Genomic DNA, 16699 nt, shown 5'->3' with positions numbered 1-16699 from the left:
GAAAACATTACGTAAATAGCTGCATACTGTGTTATCTAGGAAATAATGACAAGAAAAAATGTCAGTACACATTCAATACACTTGCTAAATATTGTCAGTCCACAACTGATTAAATCTACAAAGAGGAAACCAGGGAAAACAAAGGCAAACTATATAAATTTGAGTATAAGCAAATCCTTGTATTGCTTATGATGATGGTAGGTAGTGTGTACAAGATGAGGAAAACAGAAGAATCAGGAATGATTAAAACCTTTCTGTCTTGAGCAAAGGATAGATGGTGGTATCATTTTAGGATTGGGAGGTAAAACCGAGATATTCAGATCCAAGAAGCTAATTACTTCCTGTCCACCAGTATTTTCCTCCAAATATTCAAACTCAAACTATGGAAATAGAATTTATCATTTCTCGGAGCTGAGAAGGTGGCTCAGTGGTAGAGCACTTGCCTTGCATGTATGAGGCCCTGGGTTCAATTCCTCAGCAACACATAAGCAGGAAAAAAATGCCGGAAGTGGTGCTATGGCTCAAGTGGTAGCGTGCTAGCCTTGAGCTGAAGAGCTGAGGGACAGCACCCAGGCCCAGAGTTCAGGCCCCATGACCGGACACCCTCCCCCCCCCAAAAAAAAGAATTTATCATTTCTCTCAACTGAACTCACTCTCAACATCATTCTTCTGGTTCAAGTTAATGGTGACATATATTTGTCTACACTAGAAACATTGATGTTATTTGTAACAATTTTTCTTTCCAGGCCCTTCCCTTTCCCCAATGTCCTGTCCATTCTATATTGATGTCTTTTATATCTCTAAAATTTTTCTATTGTTCTGTTGTATTTTAATCTGTTTCATGGATTATTGCCACAGTTCTATATATCTCTCCTTGCTACCAGAATATTTTTCTAGAACTGATCCTGGGCCATGAGGATAGAAACATTTGGTTCAGAAATTTAATTTGATGATTTCTCTCTCCCAATTAAAATTTTCTTTGTTTTTCAGTGCCTACAGTTTTAAAAATATGTACACTTGAAGTTAAAACCCAACCTAATTTCTAGCCTTATTCTCCTTTACATACTAGGTTGTAATTTTCATAGTGAATCACATGCCATTCTACAGATTCTAAAATCACATTTTGTTTTTTATTGTTTTGTTTTGCTCAAGATCTAGTCTTCTCTTTCTTTTCTCCATTGAGCAAACTCACATTTACCTTTCAGAGTCCTGCTCCAATATTTTCTACTTAATAGGTCGGTCTGCTTGAATTTCTTACTCAGTGGGACTTGATGGGTGTCTGTTATCATCTCCTTGTTATAATGCTTACTACACTTTATAATGTACTTACTTCTCTTTTTTTAATCCTCCAGTTGATAGATTTATTCATTTTCTATTTTCTCTTCTTTGAATTGTCAATACCTCTCATTAGTTATTTAGATTTGACAATTTTATTTTTTAATGCATTTTATTGTAAAAATACTGTACAGAGGGGTTACAGTTACATGAGAAAGCATTGTTACCTCCTCCTTTGTTTATCCCCTACCTTCCCTTCCCTCCCACCTCCACAACTACAATCCCCCTCTCTCCCCCTCCCCCCACTTCCCATCTAAATGTAAAGTTGGTTTTTCAACATAGTGTCTTGTATATCTCATTGTTACAATGGGTCAACCTGTATCCTTATTTAAGCATTTTGTTTTTTTCCTTCTGCTCCCCAAGCTAGAGAGGTGTATATACAAGATGCAGGGCACTGACATTAAATACAGTGAAAACAGGGGTTGTACCATGGGGGGGGGGACATACAAAGAAACAAAAAAACACATGGTACATTATAAATACATTAGGAACAATAACAAGAAAGAAAAAACCAGTTGTGTCCCTATCTTGGGGTTCATTTTGCTTAGCATCATCTTATATGGTCATATATATATAGCGTTTTTACTTTTTCTGCTTGTCCCAGGCATAAACTAGTTATTGCAAATAAGGGAAACCATGGAACCTATATTTCTTTGGGCCTGGCTTACTTAATATAATTTTTCCAAGTCTTTCCATTTCCTAACAAATGGGGCAATGCCATTCTTTCTGATGGAGGCATAGAATTCCATATCACATTTTCTTGATCCATTCATCTACTGAGGGGCATCTGGGTTGGTTCCATATCGTAGCTATGGTAAATAATGCTACAATAAACATAGTCATGCTGGTAGCTTTAGCATGGTTTTGTTTGTGGTCATTTGGGTAAATGCCCAAAAGTGGGATTGCTGGGTCATAGGGGAACTCTATGTGGAGTCTTTTGAGGAACCTCCATACTGCTTTCCAAAGTGGTTGAACAAGTTTACACTCCCACCAACAATGCAGTAAGGTTCCCTTCTGTCCACATCCCCTCCAGCATCTGTTGTTATTAAAGTTCTTTATTATAGCCATTCTAACTGGGGTTAGGTGGTATATCTCAATGTTGTTTTGATTTACATTTTTTTATGGCTAGAGAGGTTGAGTATTTCTTCATGTGTCTATTGGCCATCCTTCTTTCTTCTTCAGAGAAGTTTCTCTTTAAATCTTTAGCTCACTTGTTTATCAGGCAGTTGTTTCTTTGAGTGTTTGTTGGTGGGGGATTCAATTTTTTGAGTTCAGGTATATTTTAGATATGAGACCTTTGTCCGTTGTATGGCTAGTGAAGATCTTCTCCCAATCTGTGGGCTTTCTATTGATCTTGATAGCTACAAATTCAATGTGATACCTATCAATATTCCAACCCCATTCTTCAATGAAATAGGAGAAGCAATCCAAAAATTCATATGCAACAATAAAAGACCCCAAATAGCAAAACCGATCCTTAACAGAAAGAATAGTGCTGGAGGAATATCAATACCAAATTTCAAACTCTACTAAAAGCCATAATAATCAAAACAGCTTGGTACTGGTACAGGAACAGACTTCAGGACCAATGGAATAAAATTGAAAACCCAGGAATGAACCCACAGACCTATAGCTACCTAATCTTTGATAACGGAGCTAAAAAAAAGTAGAATGGAAGAAAGACAGCCTCTTTAGTAAAAGGTGCTGGAAAAATTGGTTAAATACCTGTAGAAAACTCAAGTTAGATCCTTATATATCACCATACACTAGAATCAACTGTAAATGGATCAAAGACCTCGAAGTCAAAGCAGACATCCTGAAAACATTACAGGAAGGAATGCGAGAAACCCTAGTTCTCCTAGGCACATGCCGAAATTTTCTCAATTGAGAGCCAGAAACACAACCAATCAAAGAAAAGTTGGACAAATGGGATTGCATGAAGCTGCAGAGGTTCTGCATGGCAAAGGACATAGCTAGCAAGATCAATAGAAAGTTCATGTACTTACTTCTCTTGATATATCTGCATTTGACAAAGCATGGTCCCAAAGCATGGTCAATACACTAGAATCTTCTGAGATATAGTAATAGAAAACATAGCTTTCTGGCTCCATCTCATTCTCTTTGATTCAGAATCTTTCTTACTAGAATCTGAGAGCCTCCATTTTACTACATACTCAATAATAATAATAATAACATATAATTTCAAAGATCATTGTGCTAGGCCAAAAGTTCCTTAAGGGTAAGATCATATCTTATGTTTTTCTTGTATCCACCAATTAATACACAGAGCATGTTCAACGTAACTTGTTAAAATAGATACTGAATCCAAACTAGAATGTTATTTATCTAACATACTATTATTGATTCAACATATAATTATCTTTTATTAGTGCTATTATAATTATGCTCTCCAGAACCACCAGAGTCACGATGATAGACACAAAAACAAAGAATTGTCTCAGCAAGCAAAAATTTACTTCTGCAGAAGGGTACACCATCAGCCAATCATCTGGCAACCAAGCACACAGAGCAGGCTGTCGGCTCCCCAATTTATCCCTAACACAGTAGGCCCCACACCCTCTGCTCAGGTTGGTTGAGCTCAAGTTCACAAACTGGCTTGTTTGAATGGGGTAAGATGTATTTGCAAATGGTGACCATTAAAAGACTTTGAAATAAGAGTAGCCATACACAAGTAATCTCAAAAGGTAACCTTTGCTAATTCCTGAACAATGTGAGGTGTGTCTTGTAAGGTGTGTTTTAATTCCATCTTTGAGCAACCACAGAGGGCAAAACTTTACATTTCAAAAATCCTTCCTTTTCCCCCAGCAGTTACTCTTTTCCTCTTTTTACCTGCTGATACTGTCTTAGCAGAAAAATCAAAAAGAGCCAAGTCACCAGGCCAAAGCAGGAACTTGAAAGCAACCCACTTTTTAAAATCTTTTTCAACAATTTTATTTGCTTGTAAAGATGCTATACAGAGAGGTTACAGTTATATCAGTAAGGTAATGAATACATTTCTTGTCGGACATTGTTACCCCCTCCTTTGTTTTTCTCCTAATATCCCTTCCCTCCTCTACTCCCCCGTCCCCCCCCCCAAAGATGTAAGGTTCGTTTCCAACATAGTGTCTTGTAAATATCATTGTTGCAATGAGTCGTCCTGTGTCCTTGTTTCAGCGTTTTGTTATTCCTCTTCCCCTCCCCAAATTAGAAATGTATATACAAGATGCAAGGTACCCAAATCAAATACAGTGACAACAGGGATATACCATAGGAAGAAGAACATACAAAAGAAAGAAAAAATAACATCATACATTAAAAACATCAACCAAAAAAGAAAAACCTCTTCTGCCCATATCTTGGGGTTCATTTCACTTAGTATCATCTTATATGGGTATATGTACATAGCTTTTGAGCTTTTCTGCTCATCTGGTAAGATTATCCTAAACATATACTAATTATTGCAAATAAGGGAAACCATGGGACCTATATTTTTTGGGTCTGGCTTACTTCATTTAATATGATTTTGATAGAAAAGATGTTTTTTCTCACAGTACTGTGTTATTAGGGAGTTTTTTTTTTAACATTTTGGATTTTCATTCATATTATGTGTAGATTTTTTAACATGTGATAGAGCATTGCAAGAGAAAAATCTTCACAAAATCTTAAAACTACAAAGGAAAAAGAAATTTAAGGCTCACTCTACAGCTAGAAAATACATCTACAGTGTTTTCTATAAAATTAGCCAAGAAATACACAGACAACAAAGATAGAAATAGTTGAAATGTTTATAAATACACATCCCAGAAAAGTCACTGATAGTTAATCCTACTCTGGAGACAAAGCTTGCACTTATACCTCTCCATTATTGTTATATATAAATTAAAGTCAGCCTGTCTCTCCTACCTGATTTTTATCTCCTGAAACTAATAGAAAACAATTCTTTGTTCCATTAATAACATTTAAATTATTACAGAACATAAAAATAATATGGAAAGAAGAAAAAAAGTCTGCTAAAATCTTGACAGTGTGCTAGGTATGCTCTTAAATTATCTATGTACTATCGTTAGAAAAATACAATGTGAATAATTTATACTGACTTTATAAAGTATAAAGTGAGACTCAAATAGCTATTGGACAGATACATATCTCTTGTCTAGAATGAGTAAATATAGTCATTAATTCATTATTAATGACAACTGTATTGCCTGCTATAGAATTGATTACAATTGACTAAATCTACTTAAAGTATATTTTCATATTGTATTTATTTATTTATTTATTTATTTATTTATTTTCCAGTCCTAGGCTTTCATTCTGGGCCTGGGCACTGTCCTTGAGCAATTTTTTGCTCAAGGATAGCACTCTATACCACTTTGAGCCACAGAGCCACTTTTTGTCTGAGTAATCTATTAGAGATAAGAGTCTCACTGACTTTCCTGCCTGGGCTGGCTTTGAACCTCCACCCTCAGATCTCAGCCTCCAGAATAGCTATTATTATAGGTGTGAGCCATCAGCACCCAGCTTGGTACAAATTCTTATCTTTAAGTTAAAGATTTGTCCTTATGACTATCAGCCTAAACATTAGAACAACAGCCCAGGCTTGATCACCTGAAATCCTAGTATTCTAAAACTATTTTGTTGCTAAAAGAAGGTTGTTGTTTTTTTAATCATGGATAACTGGGGGTAAATAAAACATCTGGATACCAGTTGGATAATTCTCATTTAATTATGACTGTTCAGTGTTAGATTAATGACCTCAGAATCTTTTTGCAAAAGTATCTGAGGTTAAGGTATTCTTTATACAATACATTCTAATAAAGAAAAAAAAACAATATTTTACCTCACTGATTCATTCCATATATATTATCAAAGGGGTAGAATTGTGGCCCTGAGTAAACAATAGTGAGCAAAGAGGAAAAAAATTCCTCACCTCCCATAGAACTCATGCTCAAATGAAGGGATAACAAATAAAACAGTACCTGATAATAAATTGTATCATGATGAAGAAGAAGAAAAAAACAGGAGAAGGAAAGAAGATTTGAGTGCAATCGAAAAGGCTCAAAGAAGGCCTCAGGAGGTGACATGGACAACAAATTCAAAGGGAGGTAAAGAAGTAAACCATGTTGCCATGTAAAAGGAAAATCTTTCCATGCAGAAGAAATCAACAGTAAAAAATGAGGTGATATGGGTCCGTACAGGAACAGTAAAATGAAGCAATGTAGAAAATAGAATGACAATAAAATATGAACAAAGAGGCCCTTGGAGCCACTGTAGGCTTTCTCCATTATTTGGAATGAGATGAGAAACAATCCAGGAGTTATGAACAGAAGTGATTACTCGATTGTTGAAAATAGAACATCATGGAAAAGGGGGTTGCAGGACTATTGGAGTTAAGAGACTATCTTAATCTATCCAGCTTGCCATAACAAAACACGAGGCTTACATCTGTCACTACCGCCTCGACCAGCAAGGAAGACTTGACACCGGACTCTTCTCTCTGCAGTTTATTCAGGACCTTTGAGTAATCTTCTGACCCCAACCCCGGGGAGAATTCCCCTACCCGCTGGGTAGCCAACCCTGATACGCCACGTGGGAACCACCAATAGGTTCAGGTGCTCGGAAGCAAGCCAGATTCTTTGCCTTAGCCATATAAGGAGTTGTTTACCACGAGAGCACTCGCCATCGGGAAGGCGGAGGGCGGAAGCCGGCGCCATCTTCCAGGTGCGGCCTCTCGCAGCTCTCTACAGTTCCCCCTTTTTTGTTTAAAGAACACAGATGAGAACAGAGGTCTGATCCCTGTTGTGCAATGCAAGGACTGCATACAAGCCTTCTCCCAGAGGGTACCTTCTCTAGGGATGACTCAGCCTGTCCATTGATTCATTTTTCACAAGGATGGGAAAAGGCGAATCGAACCCGTGTGCAATCAAACATGCTCTCCTCGAGGGCAAAACTCATGCCTCTCGACTGCAGTACTTTGGCTTTGCAATCTGTGTTCATTGTTTTAGGGTGGCAAGCCACGCTTGGGGGGACAGACCTGCTCCAATGGCTGTAAAGGCTTGGATAATCATGGCTGCACTGCGACTCTGAGAACCTCTAATTTGGCAAATGCACCACAGACATACCAAGGAGGCTAACACCAGAAGGCCTGTCAGGGCTCCTAAACCCGCCCATTCATTAAGATGATTCATAGCAGCCGAGATCCATGAAGATGACCCCTCCGCCAATCCGGCATCCACTTGGGTCGAGTTCACCATGACGATGGCAACCCTGAGCTGTTCCATCAGGCTGTCGAATTCCCTAGTTCAATTACCTAAAAGATAACTAGACAACTGTTTAGACAAATTTGCAGCGTTTTTTGAATAGGTTTTTTTCCTGGGCCTGAACTCTGGGTCTGGGCGCTGTCCCTCAGCTCTTCAGCTCAAGGCCAGCGCTCTACCACTTGAGTCACAGCATCACTTCCGGCTTTTTTCATTTCTTTTTGCTTATGTGGTGCTGAGGAATCGAACCCAGGGCCTCATGCATGCAAGGCAAATGCTCTACCACTGAGCCACCTTCCCAGCCCCTTTCTTCTGGGTTAATTGCACCACAGCAGCAGCTAATCCAGCATTAGTTAGTGGTCCGCCCAGCTCTCTGCAAACTTTCATCCATGCTTCTAGTCCCCTATTCTTATATGGGGTTATGGCGGCTCTGCATTCCTTAGTGCACTGCTCGTAAACAAGCTGTTTAATTAATGGCATGGCTGCATCTGGGTCACCAAAAATTCTGCCAGCAGCCTCAACCATATGAGCAACAAAGTCCGAAAACGGCTCCATAGAGCCCTGCAGGATTTTGGTGAGATTGCCACTCACCTCGCCTTTATTTGGTAAGGCCTTCCATGCCTTTATGCCAACTTTATTGATTTGTTCATAAACTTGAACTGGGTAGCCTATCTGCTGATTGGCGAATCTCCCCTGTCCAAGCAGCATATCTCTGTCCCAAGCTGGGTTTCTCCCAGCCTGATTGGCCACAGCCTCTTCACTAGCAAATTCAATCAAAAAGGCCTTCCAATCTAAATACTGACCTGGGCTCAAACAAGCTCGTGCGAGCCCACTCCAATCACCGGGTATCATGCAATGTCTGTTTAGGGCCTCCACCTGGGCTACAGTAAAGGAGGCTGTGATTCCGTATGTCCGCACAGACTCAGCTAAAGATTTTATAACCTTAAAATCTAAGGGTTCATGATACCGCTGTCCCTGTGGATCCTGAAATATTGGACAGGCTAGATGTAACTCGGTTCTGACCGCTTTCCACACGCCTGGGCTGAAAGAACAGCCGGGGCTGCCACTTCCAGGGTCCTCCGCATAGAGCGGAGGGGCCAAAGGTGTGGGGTGGTGCACGGAGGGCGTGCATTCGTCTTTATCTGGGTCCTCTCTCTCCTTCCCTTTCCTCCTCTTTCTTATCTTTGTTTTTTCTATTTGTTCTATGAGTGATTGTAGTTCCTCTGAGTCTGTAGACTCAGAGGTCTCTAGTTCGGCAAAATCGGGGTATAACCCCCCCCCCTGCTCTCCTCCTTTTCGCTGTCTGCCCTTTCCGATCTTTCTTCCTGCAGCATTTCTAGGGCGGCCTGACCATTCTCTACCGCCTCACTGCAACACTGGTCCTCGAGACAGCCTCTTATCAGTTTCCATATTGGTCTCACTCCGCTCTTAAGCGTTCCTTGTTCAGAGGCAAAATCTAGGTCCCTCCCTAGTTTCTCCCAAGAGGCCACCGTGAGGCTTCCGGAGACAGCGAACCACGGGGCAACGATGTCACATTCATTCAAAAATCTCTCTAAAGTACTCTTTGTATTTTTAACTTTTTTGAGTGCAGTAGCTCATTGAGAGCCAAAAAAATTGGGTGCGAAGAAGAAGCGCCCATGTTTTAAACATTTAAAGCTGGTAAACAAACTTTTACTTTCACTTTTGGCTACTCTACTGACTAGCCCCGGGTTCTCGCTCTCTCTTTATCTACCGAGAAGAGCAAAAATCCCCCCCGCTCTTGTCGCGGATTCCCCTTTTACCTGGGGACTTATCCCCCGCTCTTGTCGCGGATTCCCCCTTTTACCTGGGGACTTACCCCCGCTTTTGTCACGGATTCCCCTTTTACCTGGGAACTTACCGGTGCACCACCCTGACCGCAGAGAGTTCTGAGTCCTCGTTGGGGTTATGGCTGAGTCCCTGTACGGGCCACCACGTGTCGCTACCACCTCGACCAGCAAGGAAGACGCGACACCGGACTCTTCTCTCTGCAGTTTATTCAGGACCTTTGAGTAATCTTCTGACCCCAACCCCGGGGAGAATTCCCCACAGCCTTAAGTACCCGCTGGGTAGCCAACCCTGATACGCCACGTGGGAACCACCAATAGGTTCAGGTGCGCGGAAGCAAGCCAGATTCTTTGCCTTAGCCATATAAGGAGTTGTTTACCACGAGAGCACTCGCCATCGGGAAGGCGGAGGGCGGAAGCCGGCGCCATCTTCCAGGTGCGGCCTCTCGCAGCTCTCTACATACATCCAATTTTATTTCTCACAATTCTTGGGACTGGGAAATCTAAGATAAAAGCATTAGTATATTGGTGTCTGTGGAGAGTCCATTTCCTGGTTCAGCTCTTCCACCTTCTCTCTGAAACCTTACCTTGGGGAAGAAGCAAGGACTCTTACAGGATTACTATTCCTGTGGGGAATTCATTTTTTTAAAAAAGCAGCTAGAGAGGGAAGCAGGGCCAGAAACTTCCTGTGCCACGTCAAAGATCAGCTAATTGTTCAGTCTTGAATTTGTCTTAGTGCTGATGCTGGCTTTTGGGGTTTTGGGTTTTGTTTTAACATGGGAAGAATAACATCATTTTGGTAAAATAGTAGAAATAAGCTAATAACAAGGAAAAAGTTGATCTTTCCATAGAGGGGGAAAATGTTTAGCTAACGTACAAATAAGACTGCCTTTAGTATCATGAACTATAGTAATGACCAGCAACAACAAATTTCAGTGTTTCTAGCACAGGATTTTCAGCTAGTTACATGAAGTAATGGAAGCTTGTGGATGTTTCTGATTACTTCTGGGAATTTATTTATTTATTTGATGTGTGTGTGTGTGTGTGTGTGTGTGTGTGTGTGTGTGTGTGTAAGAGAGAGAGAGAGAGAGAGAGATTGTGTGTGAGAGAGAGGTTACTGGGAAGGGAGGTCACAAAATGAGACTGAAGATGGTGAAGGAAGTGGTAGAGATTTTAGGAATAGCAGAAGAAAGAGAAGAATATATAGACAGTTCCCAACTTATAACAGATTGACTTTTGTTTTTGTTTTCTACTTTACAGTCAAGAGAGCAATATACATTAAGGAGAAACCACATTTTGAAGATTGAATTTTAATCTTTTTCCAAGCTAGTGATACATGTCAATGTTAGGCAAGGTCAGTGAGCAATTGGTCCTGATTATCTGGAAGATAATTAGGAAAAACAGCAGATAGTCTACAGTGTGCTATGTTGCTATATAATGATTCAGTATACTGGATCTACCAATTCTACTTACAATGTATTTCAATTTACATTGGTTTTCTTGGAATATAACCTCACTATAAAGAGAAATAGGGGCTGTTTAAGACTGTACTTGGGTATTTTGTATGCATGAAAGGTATAAATGGTGAGTTAGAATTAACTAAGGATGAAGTTTTGTTAAGTTACTATCATAACAAGGAAAGGAAAATGAATTGAAAATATATGTGTATATATTTTAACAATGGCTAATGAAGTTAAGGTGTGTTAGAAGGGAATAAAGACCTAAAAGAAGTAAAGAAAAGTGACCAAGTGGCTTGATACCTTGGCCAATAATTATTGCAATAATGGTCCTGGATATCAGCATCTCTCACCTGTAATTGTACTACCTCAACAGGTTGAAATCTGAGGATTGGGGGACTAGGTAGATGAATATGCAAAACTCTTATGTTCAATTAACTAGCAAAAAGCTGGAAGTGGAGGTATGGGTGGCAAGGAACTAGATGAGTGATTTAGGATTGTTGATATGGGTATCAAAATTATAAAGAATGATGACAGGAATAATGTCAAAGATAATGACAGTAAATCTAAGCACCTAAATGTCTATCAAGCTTGTTTTGGAAGTTAAAAGTAGGTGGAAGAGACTGAAAACTGCCATTCTAGTTTTGGTTTTGTAAATCTAAATCTGTTTTGGAACTTTTGAAGCACACTAAGACAGATTTTACATATCTTCCTTATCTGAGTGCTATTCTTTCCTGTACCTTGATTCTCCAATCTTCTTCTTTTTTTTTTTTTTTTGCTTTATTTCCAGTTGCTAGTTTGATTCCTTTTTTCTTTTTCCTTTAGTACCACTTCTCAGAACTCCAGTGTTCTCTTTTCTTTTTCCTTTTCATAATTCCTCTGCCTATATCTCAAGACTTACTAATAAGAGATTGAAGTTTGGGATGACCAGGACCAGAAAGACAACTAGGACCAGAAACAGAGAAAAAAATGGGTTTGATATATCTAATTTGTATCATCTTCTGAAATCTGTCCTATTCAGCTATCCACTGAGCTGTCTTCAAATTTGGCTGTGATGTGTTTACATCGAGGATATGGTGTAAAGTTATACTCCTGAGACTCAATATCCAAGCATTATCTGAATAGATGCAAAACATTCCATGCTATGTGCAAATGGGTAGAGTGAATCTGATTACACATTCTAAAAACGTGCTCAGAGCTTCTAAAATGGATGCCTTTCTGCAGAATAGCAGCAATAATGATGATTACTATGGCACCTACTGAAGTAACAACAAATGAAAAATCAGCTCCTTTCAGACAGAATGGAGCCCTTGGACTTTGGGCTATAATATTGAAACACTTAATCAGTAAAGCTTAGTATTATCCATCTTACCCATGGTTTGCATAGCATGGAGCTTGCCAATTAGCATCTGAAAATATTTTGAGTATAGTCAGTGACTTTAATTGCAAAATATTGTTTTATGAGAAGAGACTGGAGGTGATTAAGTGACAGCTAATACATACACTCACATAAATGCTGGGTATGGTGACCAGTGGCTCTTAGTATCTGAACCAAAAATATCCAAAGAAATGAGGTATATATTTAAATTGTCATCTCTGTAGCATGATTCTAGCTAAATATTTAAATTAAAAATTCCCTTTGTCTCAATTCAGCCACTTTGGTATTCTTTGCAATCAGCACTAAGACAAATTCAAGAATGAATTATGAATGGCTCTCTCACATGATACTGAAGTCACCCCCTACCCTTCCCAATAGCTACAAATCTTCATTCTCAATGATGATCATCCTCTGTAATTTCTCCATCACTGTTATTGCCTGTTTATCATACACTCACAAATTAAAAAAAACATGGCAATATCTTTAATTGGACTGTAAATGTCAGCCTTTCTGGATGTCACTCTTATTTTATGTCTATATTCTCATCAGAGATGATAGTGAGCAAAGCTACATTTGATCAATACTTGTCAGAGGTAGATGTTAGGATATTGGTGACATTGAGTCAATAACTATAAAATTTTCACCTTTATACAAACATATTTACTGCCCAAGACTTCTTTCCCAAGATACTGAAAAATAAGGATATTAAAACACAGATCACTTCATTTAACTGTGGTGTAATAGACTCTATGGAGGGTGCACATGGTTTAATTCTTTTAAAAGACCAAGTCAAAGTTCAACAAAATAAGTATCAGGAAATGAGTACTTGTAAGAGGGGAGGATGGGGCTGAAGGGAAAAGGGTAGAAGAATGAATGGGGAAAGAGGAGAGAATGAAGGCAAGAATTCATTGTATATATCACAGACTTGAGAAATAGAAGGGAAGGGGTGGATAGAAGGGGGGTGGAGATGTTGAAGTGGTGACACAGGTAAAGATGAATCAGACACATAAACTGCTTGGATAAATGGCCAAAAAAAATTCAATTTCAAATTAAGATTAGAAGAGGCGGATTGAGAGGGGTGAGTGAGAATGTCAAAGGGGTGACCATGATCAAGGTGCACTGTGTTCATAAACTGCTTCCGTGAATGGAAACTCCTTGGCACAGCTACTTGAAGATAATGAAAATATTCATAAATAAATAGTAAAAATAAAATAATGCACCTATCAGGACAGTCTTGTGCTGGTGTTCAGTTACATGGTTCAGTAAGGTAGAGTAAGTAAGTGCCTCTTTTATAGGCTTGTCTATATCCTTGCTATTGAAATACAATTTGGAGACCATACGTACATTACCTAGGATCTAGTTAGCGATACTCTGTCCACATTTATGGAATCTGACCCCATGCTACATGTACTGAAATAGAATCTACATGATAACAAGATCCTTAGGAGATTCACATGCTGATAAGAATTTGAGAAGCATTGGTTTGTACAATTTCCTTTGTAAATGCAGAGGAATAGAAGGGGAATATATGGAAACCATGCAATCCGTATTTATAACATCCATCTACTTCCTCAAATATGTAATTGTTGAATAGTTTTCATGAGCCATTCACTATGCTAGGAGCTAGAGACATAACGAAGGATAATTTAGACTTTGTATATATGCAGAATACACTTATAAAGATATTTTGCTATGGGCCTAGCCAATATCAGGCAGTACAGAGCTACAAAAGAAGGGAAAATTACGTTGCAAAATAGTTATCAGTAGTTAGCACATATGCATGTGTTGTGGGACCCACAACTGATTTACAAAAGTTTATTCAAGTTTATGTATCGTGCTGAGACATGTTCTCATACCTTACAATAGAATTAGGCCAATATGATTTACATTCACAAGCTGGGCGCTGGTGGTTCATATCTGGAATCCTAGCTACTGAGGAGGCTGAGATCTGAGGATGGTCATTTGAAGCCAGCCTAAGCAGGAAAGCCTGTAAAACTCTTATCTCCAACTAACCACCAGAAAATAGAAAGTGTCACTGTGGCTCAAAGTGTTAGAGCGCTATCCCTGATCAAAAAAGCTCAAGGATAGAGCCCAGGCCCTAAGTTCAAGCCCCACCCATAACTGACATAAATAAAATTAATTAATTAATTAATTAATTAGAAATATTTGAGAACAATAAAAGTATAACAGGGATGGGAATGTGGCTTAGTGGTAGAGTGCTTGTCAAGGATGTATGAGCCTGGGGTTTGATTCCACAGTACCACATAAACAGAAAAAGCCAGAAGTGGTGCTGTGGCTCAAGTGGTAGGGTACTAGCTTTGAACAAAAAGCTCAAGGACAGAGCACAGGCCCATAGTTCAAGCCCCAGGACTGGCCAAAAAAAAGTATAACAGTGTAACATGAACTAGGAGTATTGCAATCAGAAGAGGGGAAAGAGGGAAAAGACTAAGACTATTACCTTAAAAAGGTGGATTAAGTATCAGGGTGAAACCTACAATGTGCACTGGAAAATAGATAGGTGTCAAAAAAAGACTTTTCAAAGAATAAACTAAATTTTGTATTTGAGAAAATCCCTGAGTTTCCTACACACACACACACACACACACACACACACACACACACACACACACACACACACACACACACACACACACACACACACACACACACACACACACACACACACACACACACACACACAGAGCTCTATTAGAAATATACTAAGGAATTTTCCACTCAGGTTGTGGTTTCAAAGATCAGCCCAAAGGAATATGAAAGGTTTTAAAGTTTCTCGGAATGTAATAGGGTTAGTAGCCTGCTTCTTAACACAGGTCATAAAAAGGTCAGGCCCTCATTTCCAGGTGCAAGAAGGATTAGCCCAGAGGAAAAGCAGAGGTTTCAAGGTCACGAGACAAGTTTTTCATTTCTAATACTTTGTCCAAATTACAATGTGATAATAGCCATCACATCTTTAACTTGCCTCTCTGATAAGGGAACAAATGATTTTCCTACTGCGTCTGTCTCAGCAACTGTTGAGAACCATTCAGCAACCACAAAGAACCCCTTGCGCCTCTATCCATCGCTAAAGAATCTCACATATCCAGCAGACTGCTTCTCCAAGAGAGGAAGAGCATCAAAGTGATATGTACTTCTGGTATGGCTGCTCATGAAGACCCACAAAGCACCTGTGAAACCACAGATCCTGACTTGTCACAACATCTCCCTAAATACCTTTTCTGCAGTATGTAATGAGATAGAAAAAAATGCAGCCTTGAAATGGGATGGTTGTAGGTTCAAAGCATCAGATAATTTATCTATTTTCTCTGAGACAGAATTTTGAAGATAAAATAAGATTGTGTTTATTTCATAGGAATTGTTGTAAAGATTATAGATAATGTAATAAGTCCAATGTAACAAGGAGTAAACCTCCATACAAATTAGACCATATAGCTATGTAAAGAAACACTTAATATATACTTCAGGTACATGCTTACTTCCATACTTTTCCTTTAATCTACTTACATACATTACAATTGTTCATTGTGGGCTTAGTGCCCATTCACCTTCACAGAATCTTCTACTCCTCTCTCACCACACTTTCATTCACCCTTATATTATGCTGTACAATCAAATCTCGCATGGAAATCAAATCTGTCATGGAGAGGTCACTCACCATGGAATGAAGGTAAAGATGCCTATGAAGCACAACTTTTCCCTCCTCCTACTCATCACCATCTGTGCCTTAAAGAAAGAAACCAAAGTCTAAGCACAAGTCAATTAGCTTTCTCTAGTTCTCTATTTTTATGGGTCAGGAGAGTACCATATTTATAACTGGAGCTCTGTAAGTTGAAATGAATCCGTTAATAATAACACCTTCATTTACTGACTCAAACACAATCTTTCTGTAGGCATGTCACAATTTTAATTGCTTAATGTACAAACTAAAGTAAAAATAATATATTAAATACATATAACCCACCAATCCCTATATTACATGTGAGTCTGAATCCGCTGCCCTTCTCAGGGAATTTACAGTTCAGTATCTTGGACCAATAACTTTGACACCAGTGGAGAGATATGCATTATTCAGAAGCATATGGGTATTTGAGAAGCAGTAGCCCAGAATATTCATAGGTGCTCACTATGGAGAAGAACATTGGTCTGAGGCTCAGGGTTTGAAAGAAACTTAGGTTCTACAAGAAAGAGAGCCTGAGGACAGAAGGCTGGTGAGCTAGAGATAGTAGCTAGCCAGCTAGCTAGCTAGCTAGCCAGATAAATAGAGATAGAAAGATAGAAAGAAATATAGACAGACAGACAGACAGACAGACAGACAGACAGACAGATAGATAGATAGATAGATAGATAGATAGATAGATAGATAGATAGATAGATAGATAGATAGATAGATAGATAGATGATAGACATACAGACAGATAGCTATGAGTCCTGACTTACAACTTCCCATAC

Source organism: Dipodomys merriami, unplaced genomic scaffold (genome assembly GCF_024711535.1).
Source record: "Dipodomys merriami isolate MVZ:Mamm:240054 unplaced genomic scaffold, mDipMer1.0.p SCAF_2, whole genome shotgun sequence".
Classification (NCBI taxonomy): domain Eukaryota; kingdom Metazoa; phylum Chordata; class Mammalia; order Rodentia; family Heteromyidae; genus Dipodomys; species Dipodomys merriami.
This window is presented reverse-complemented; position numbering follows the sequence as displayed.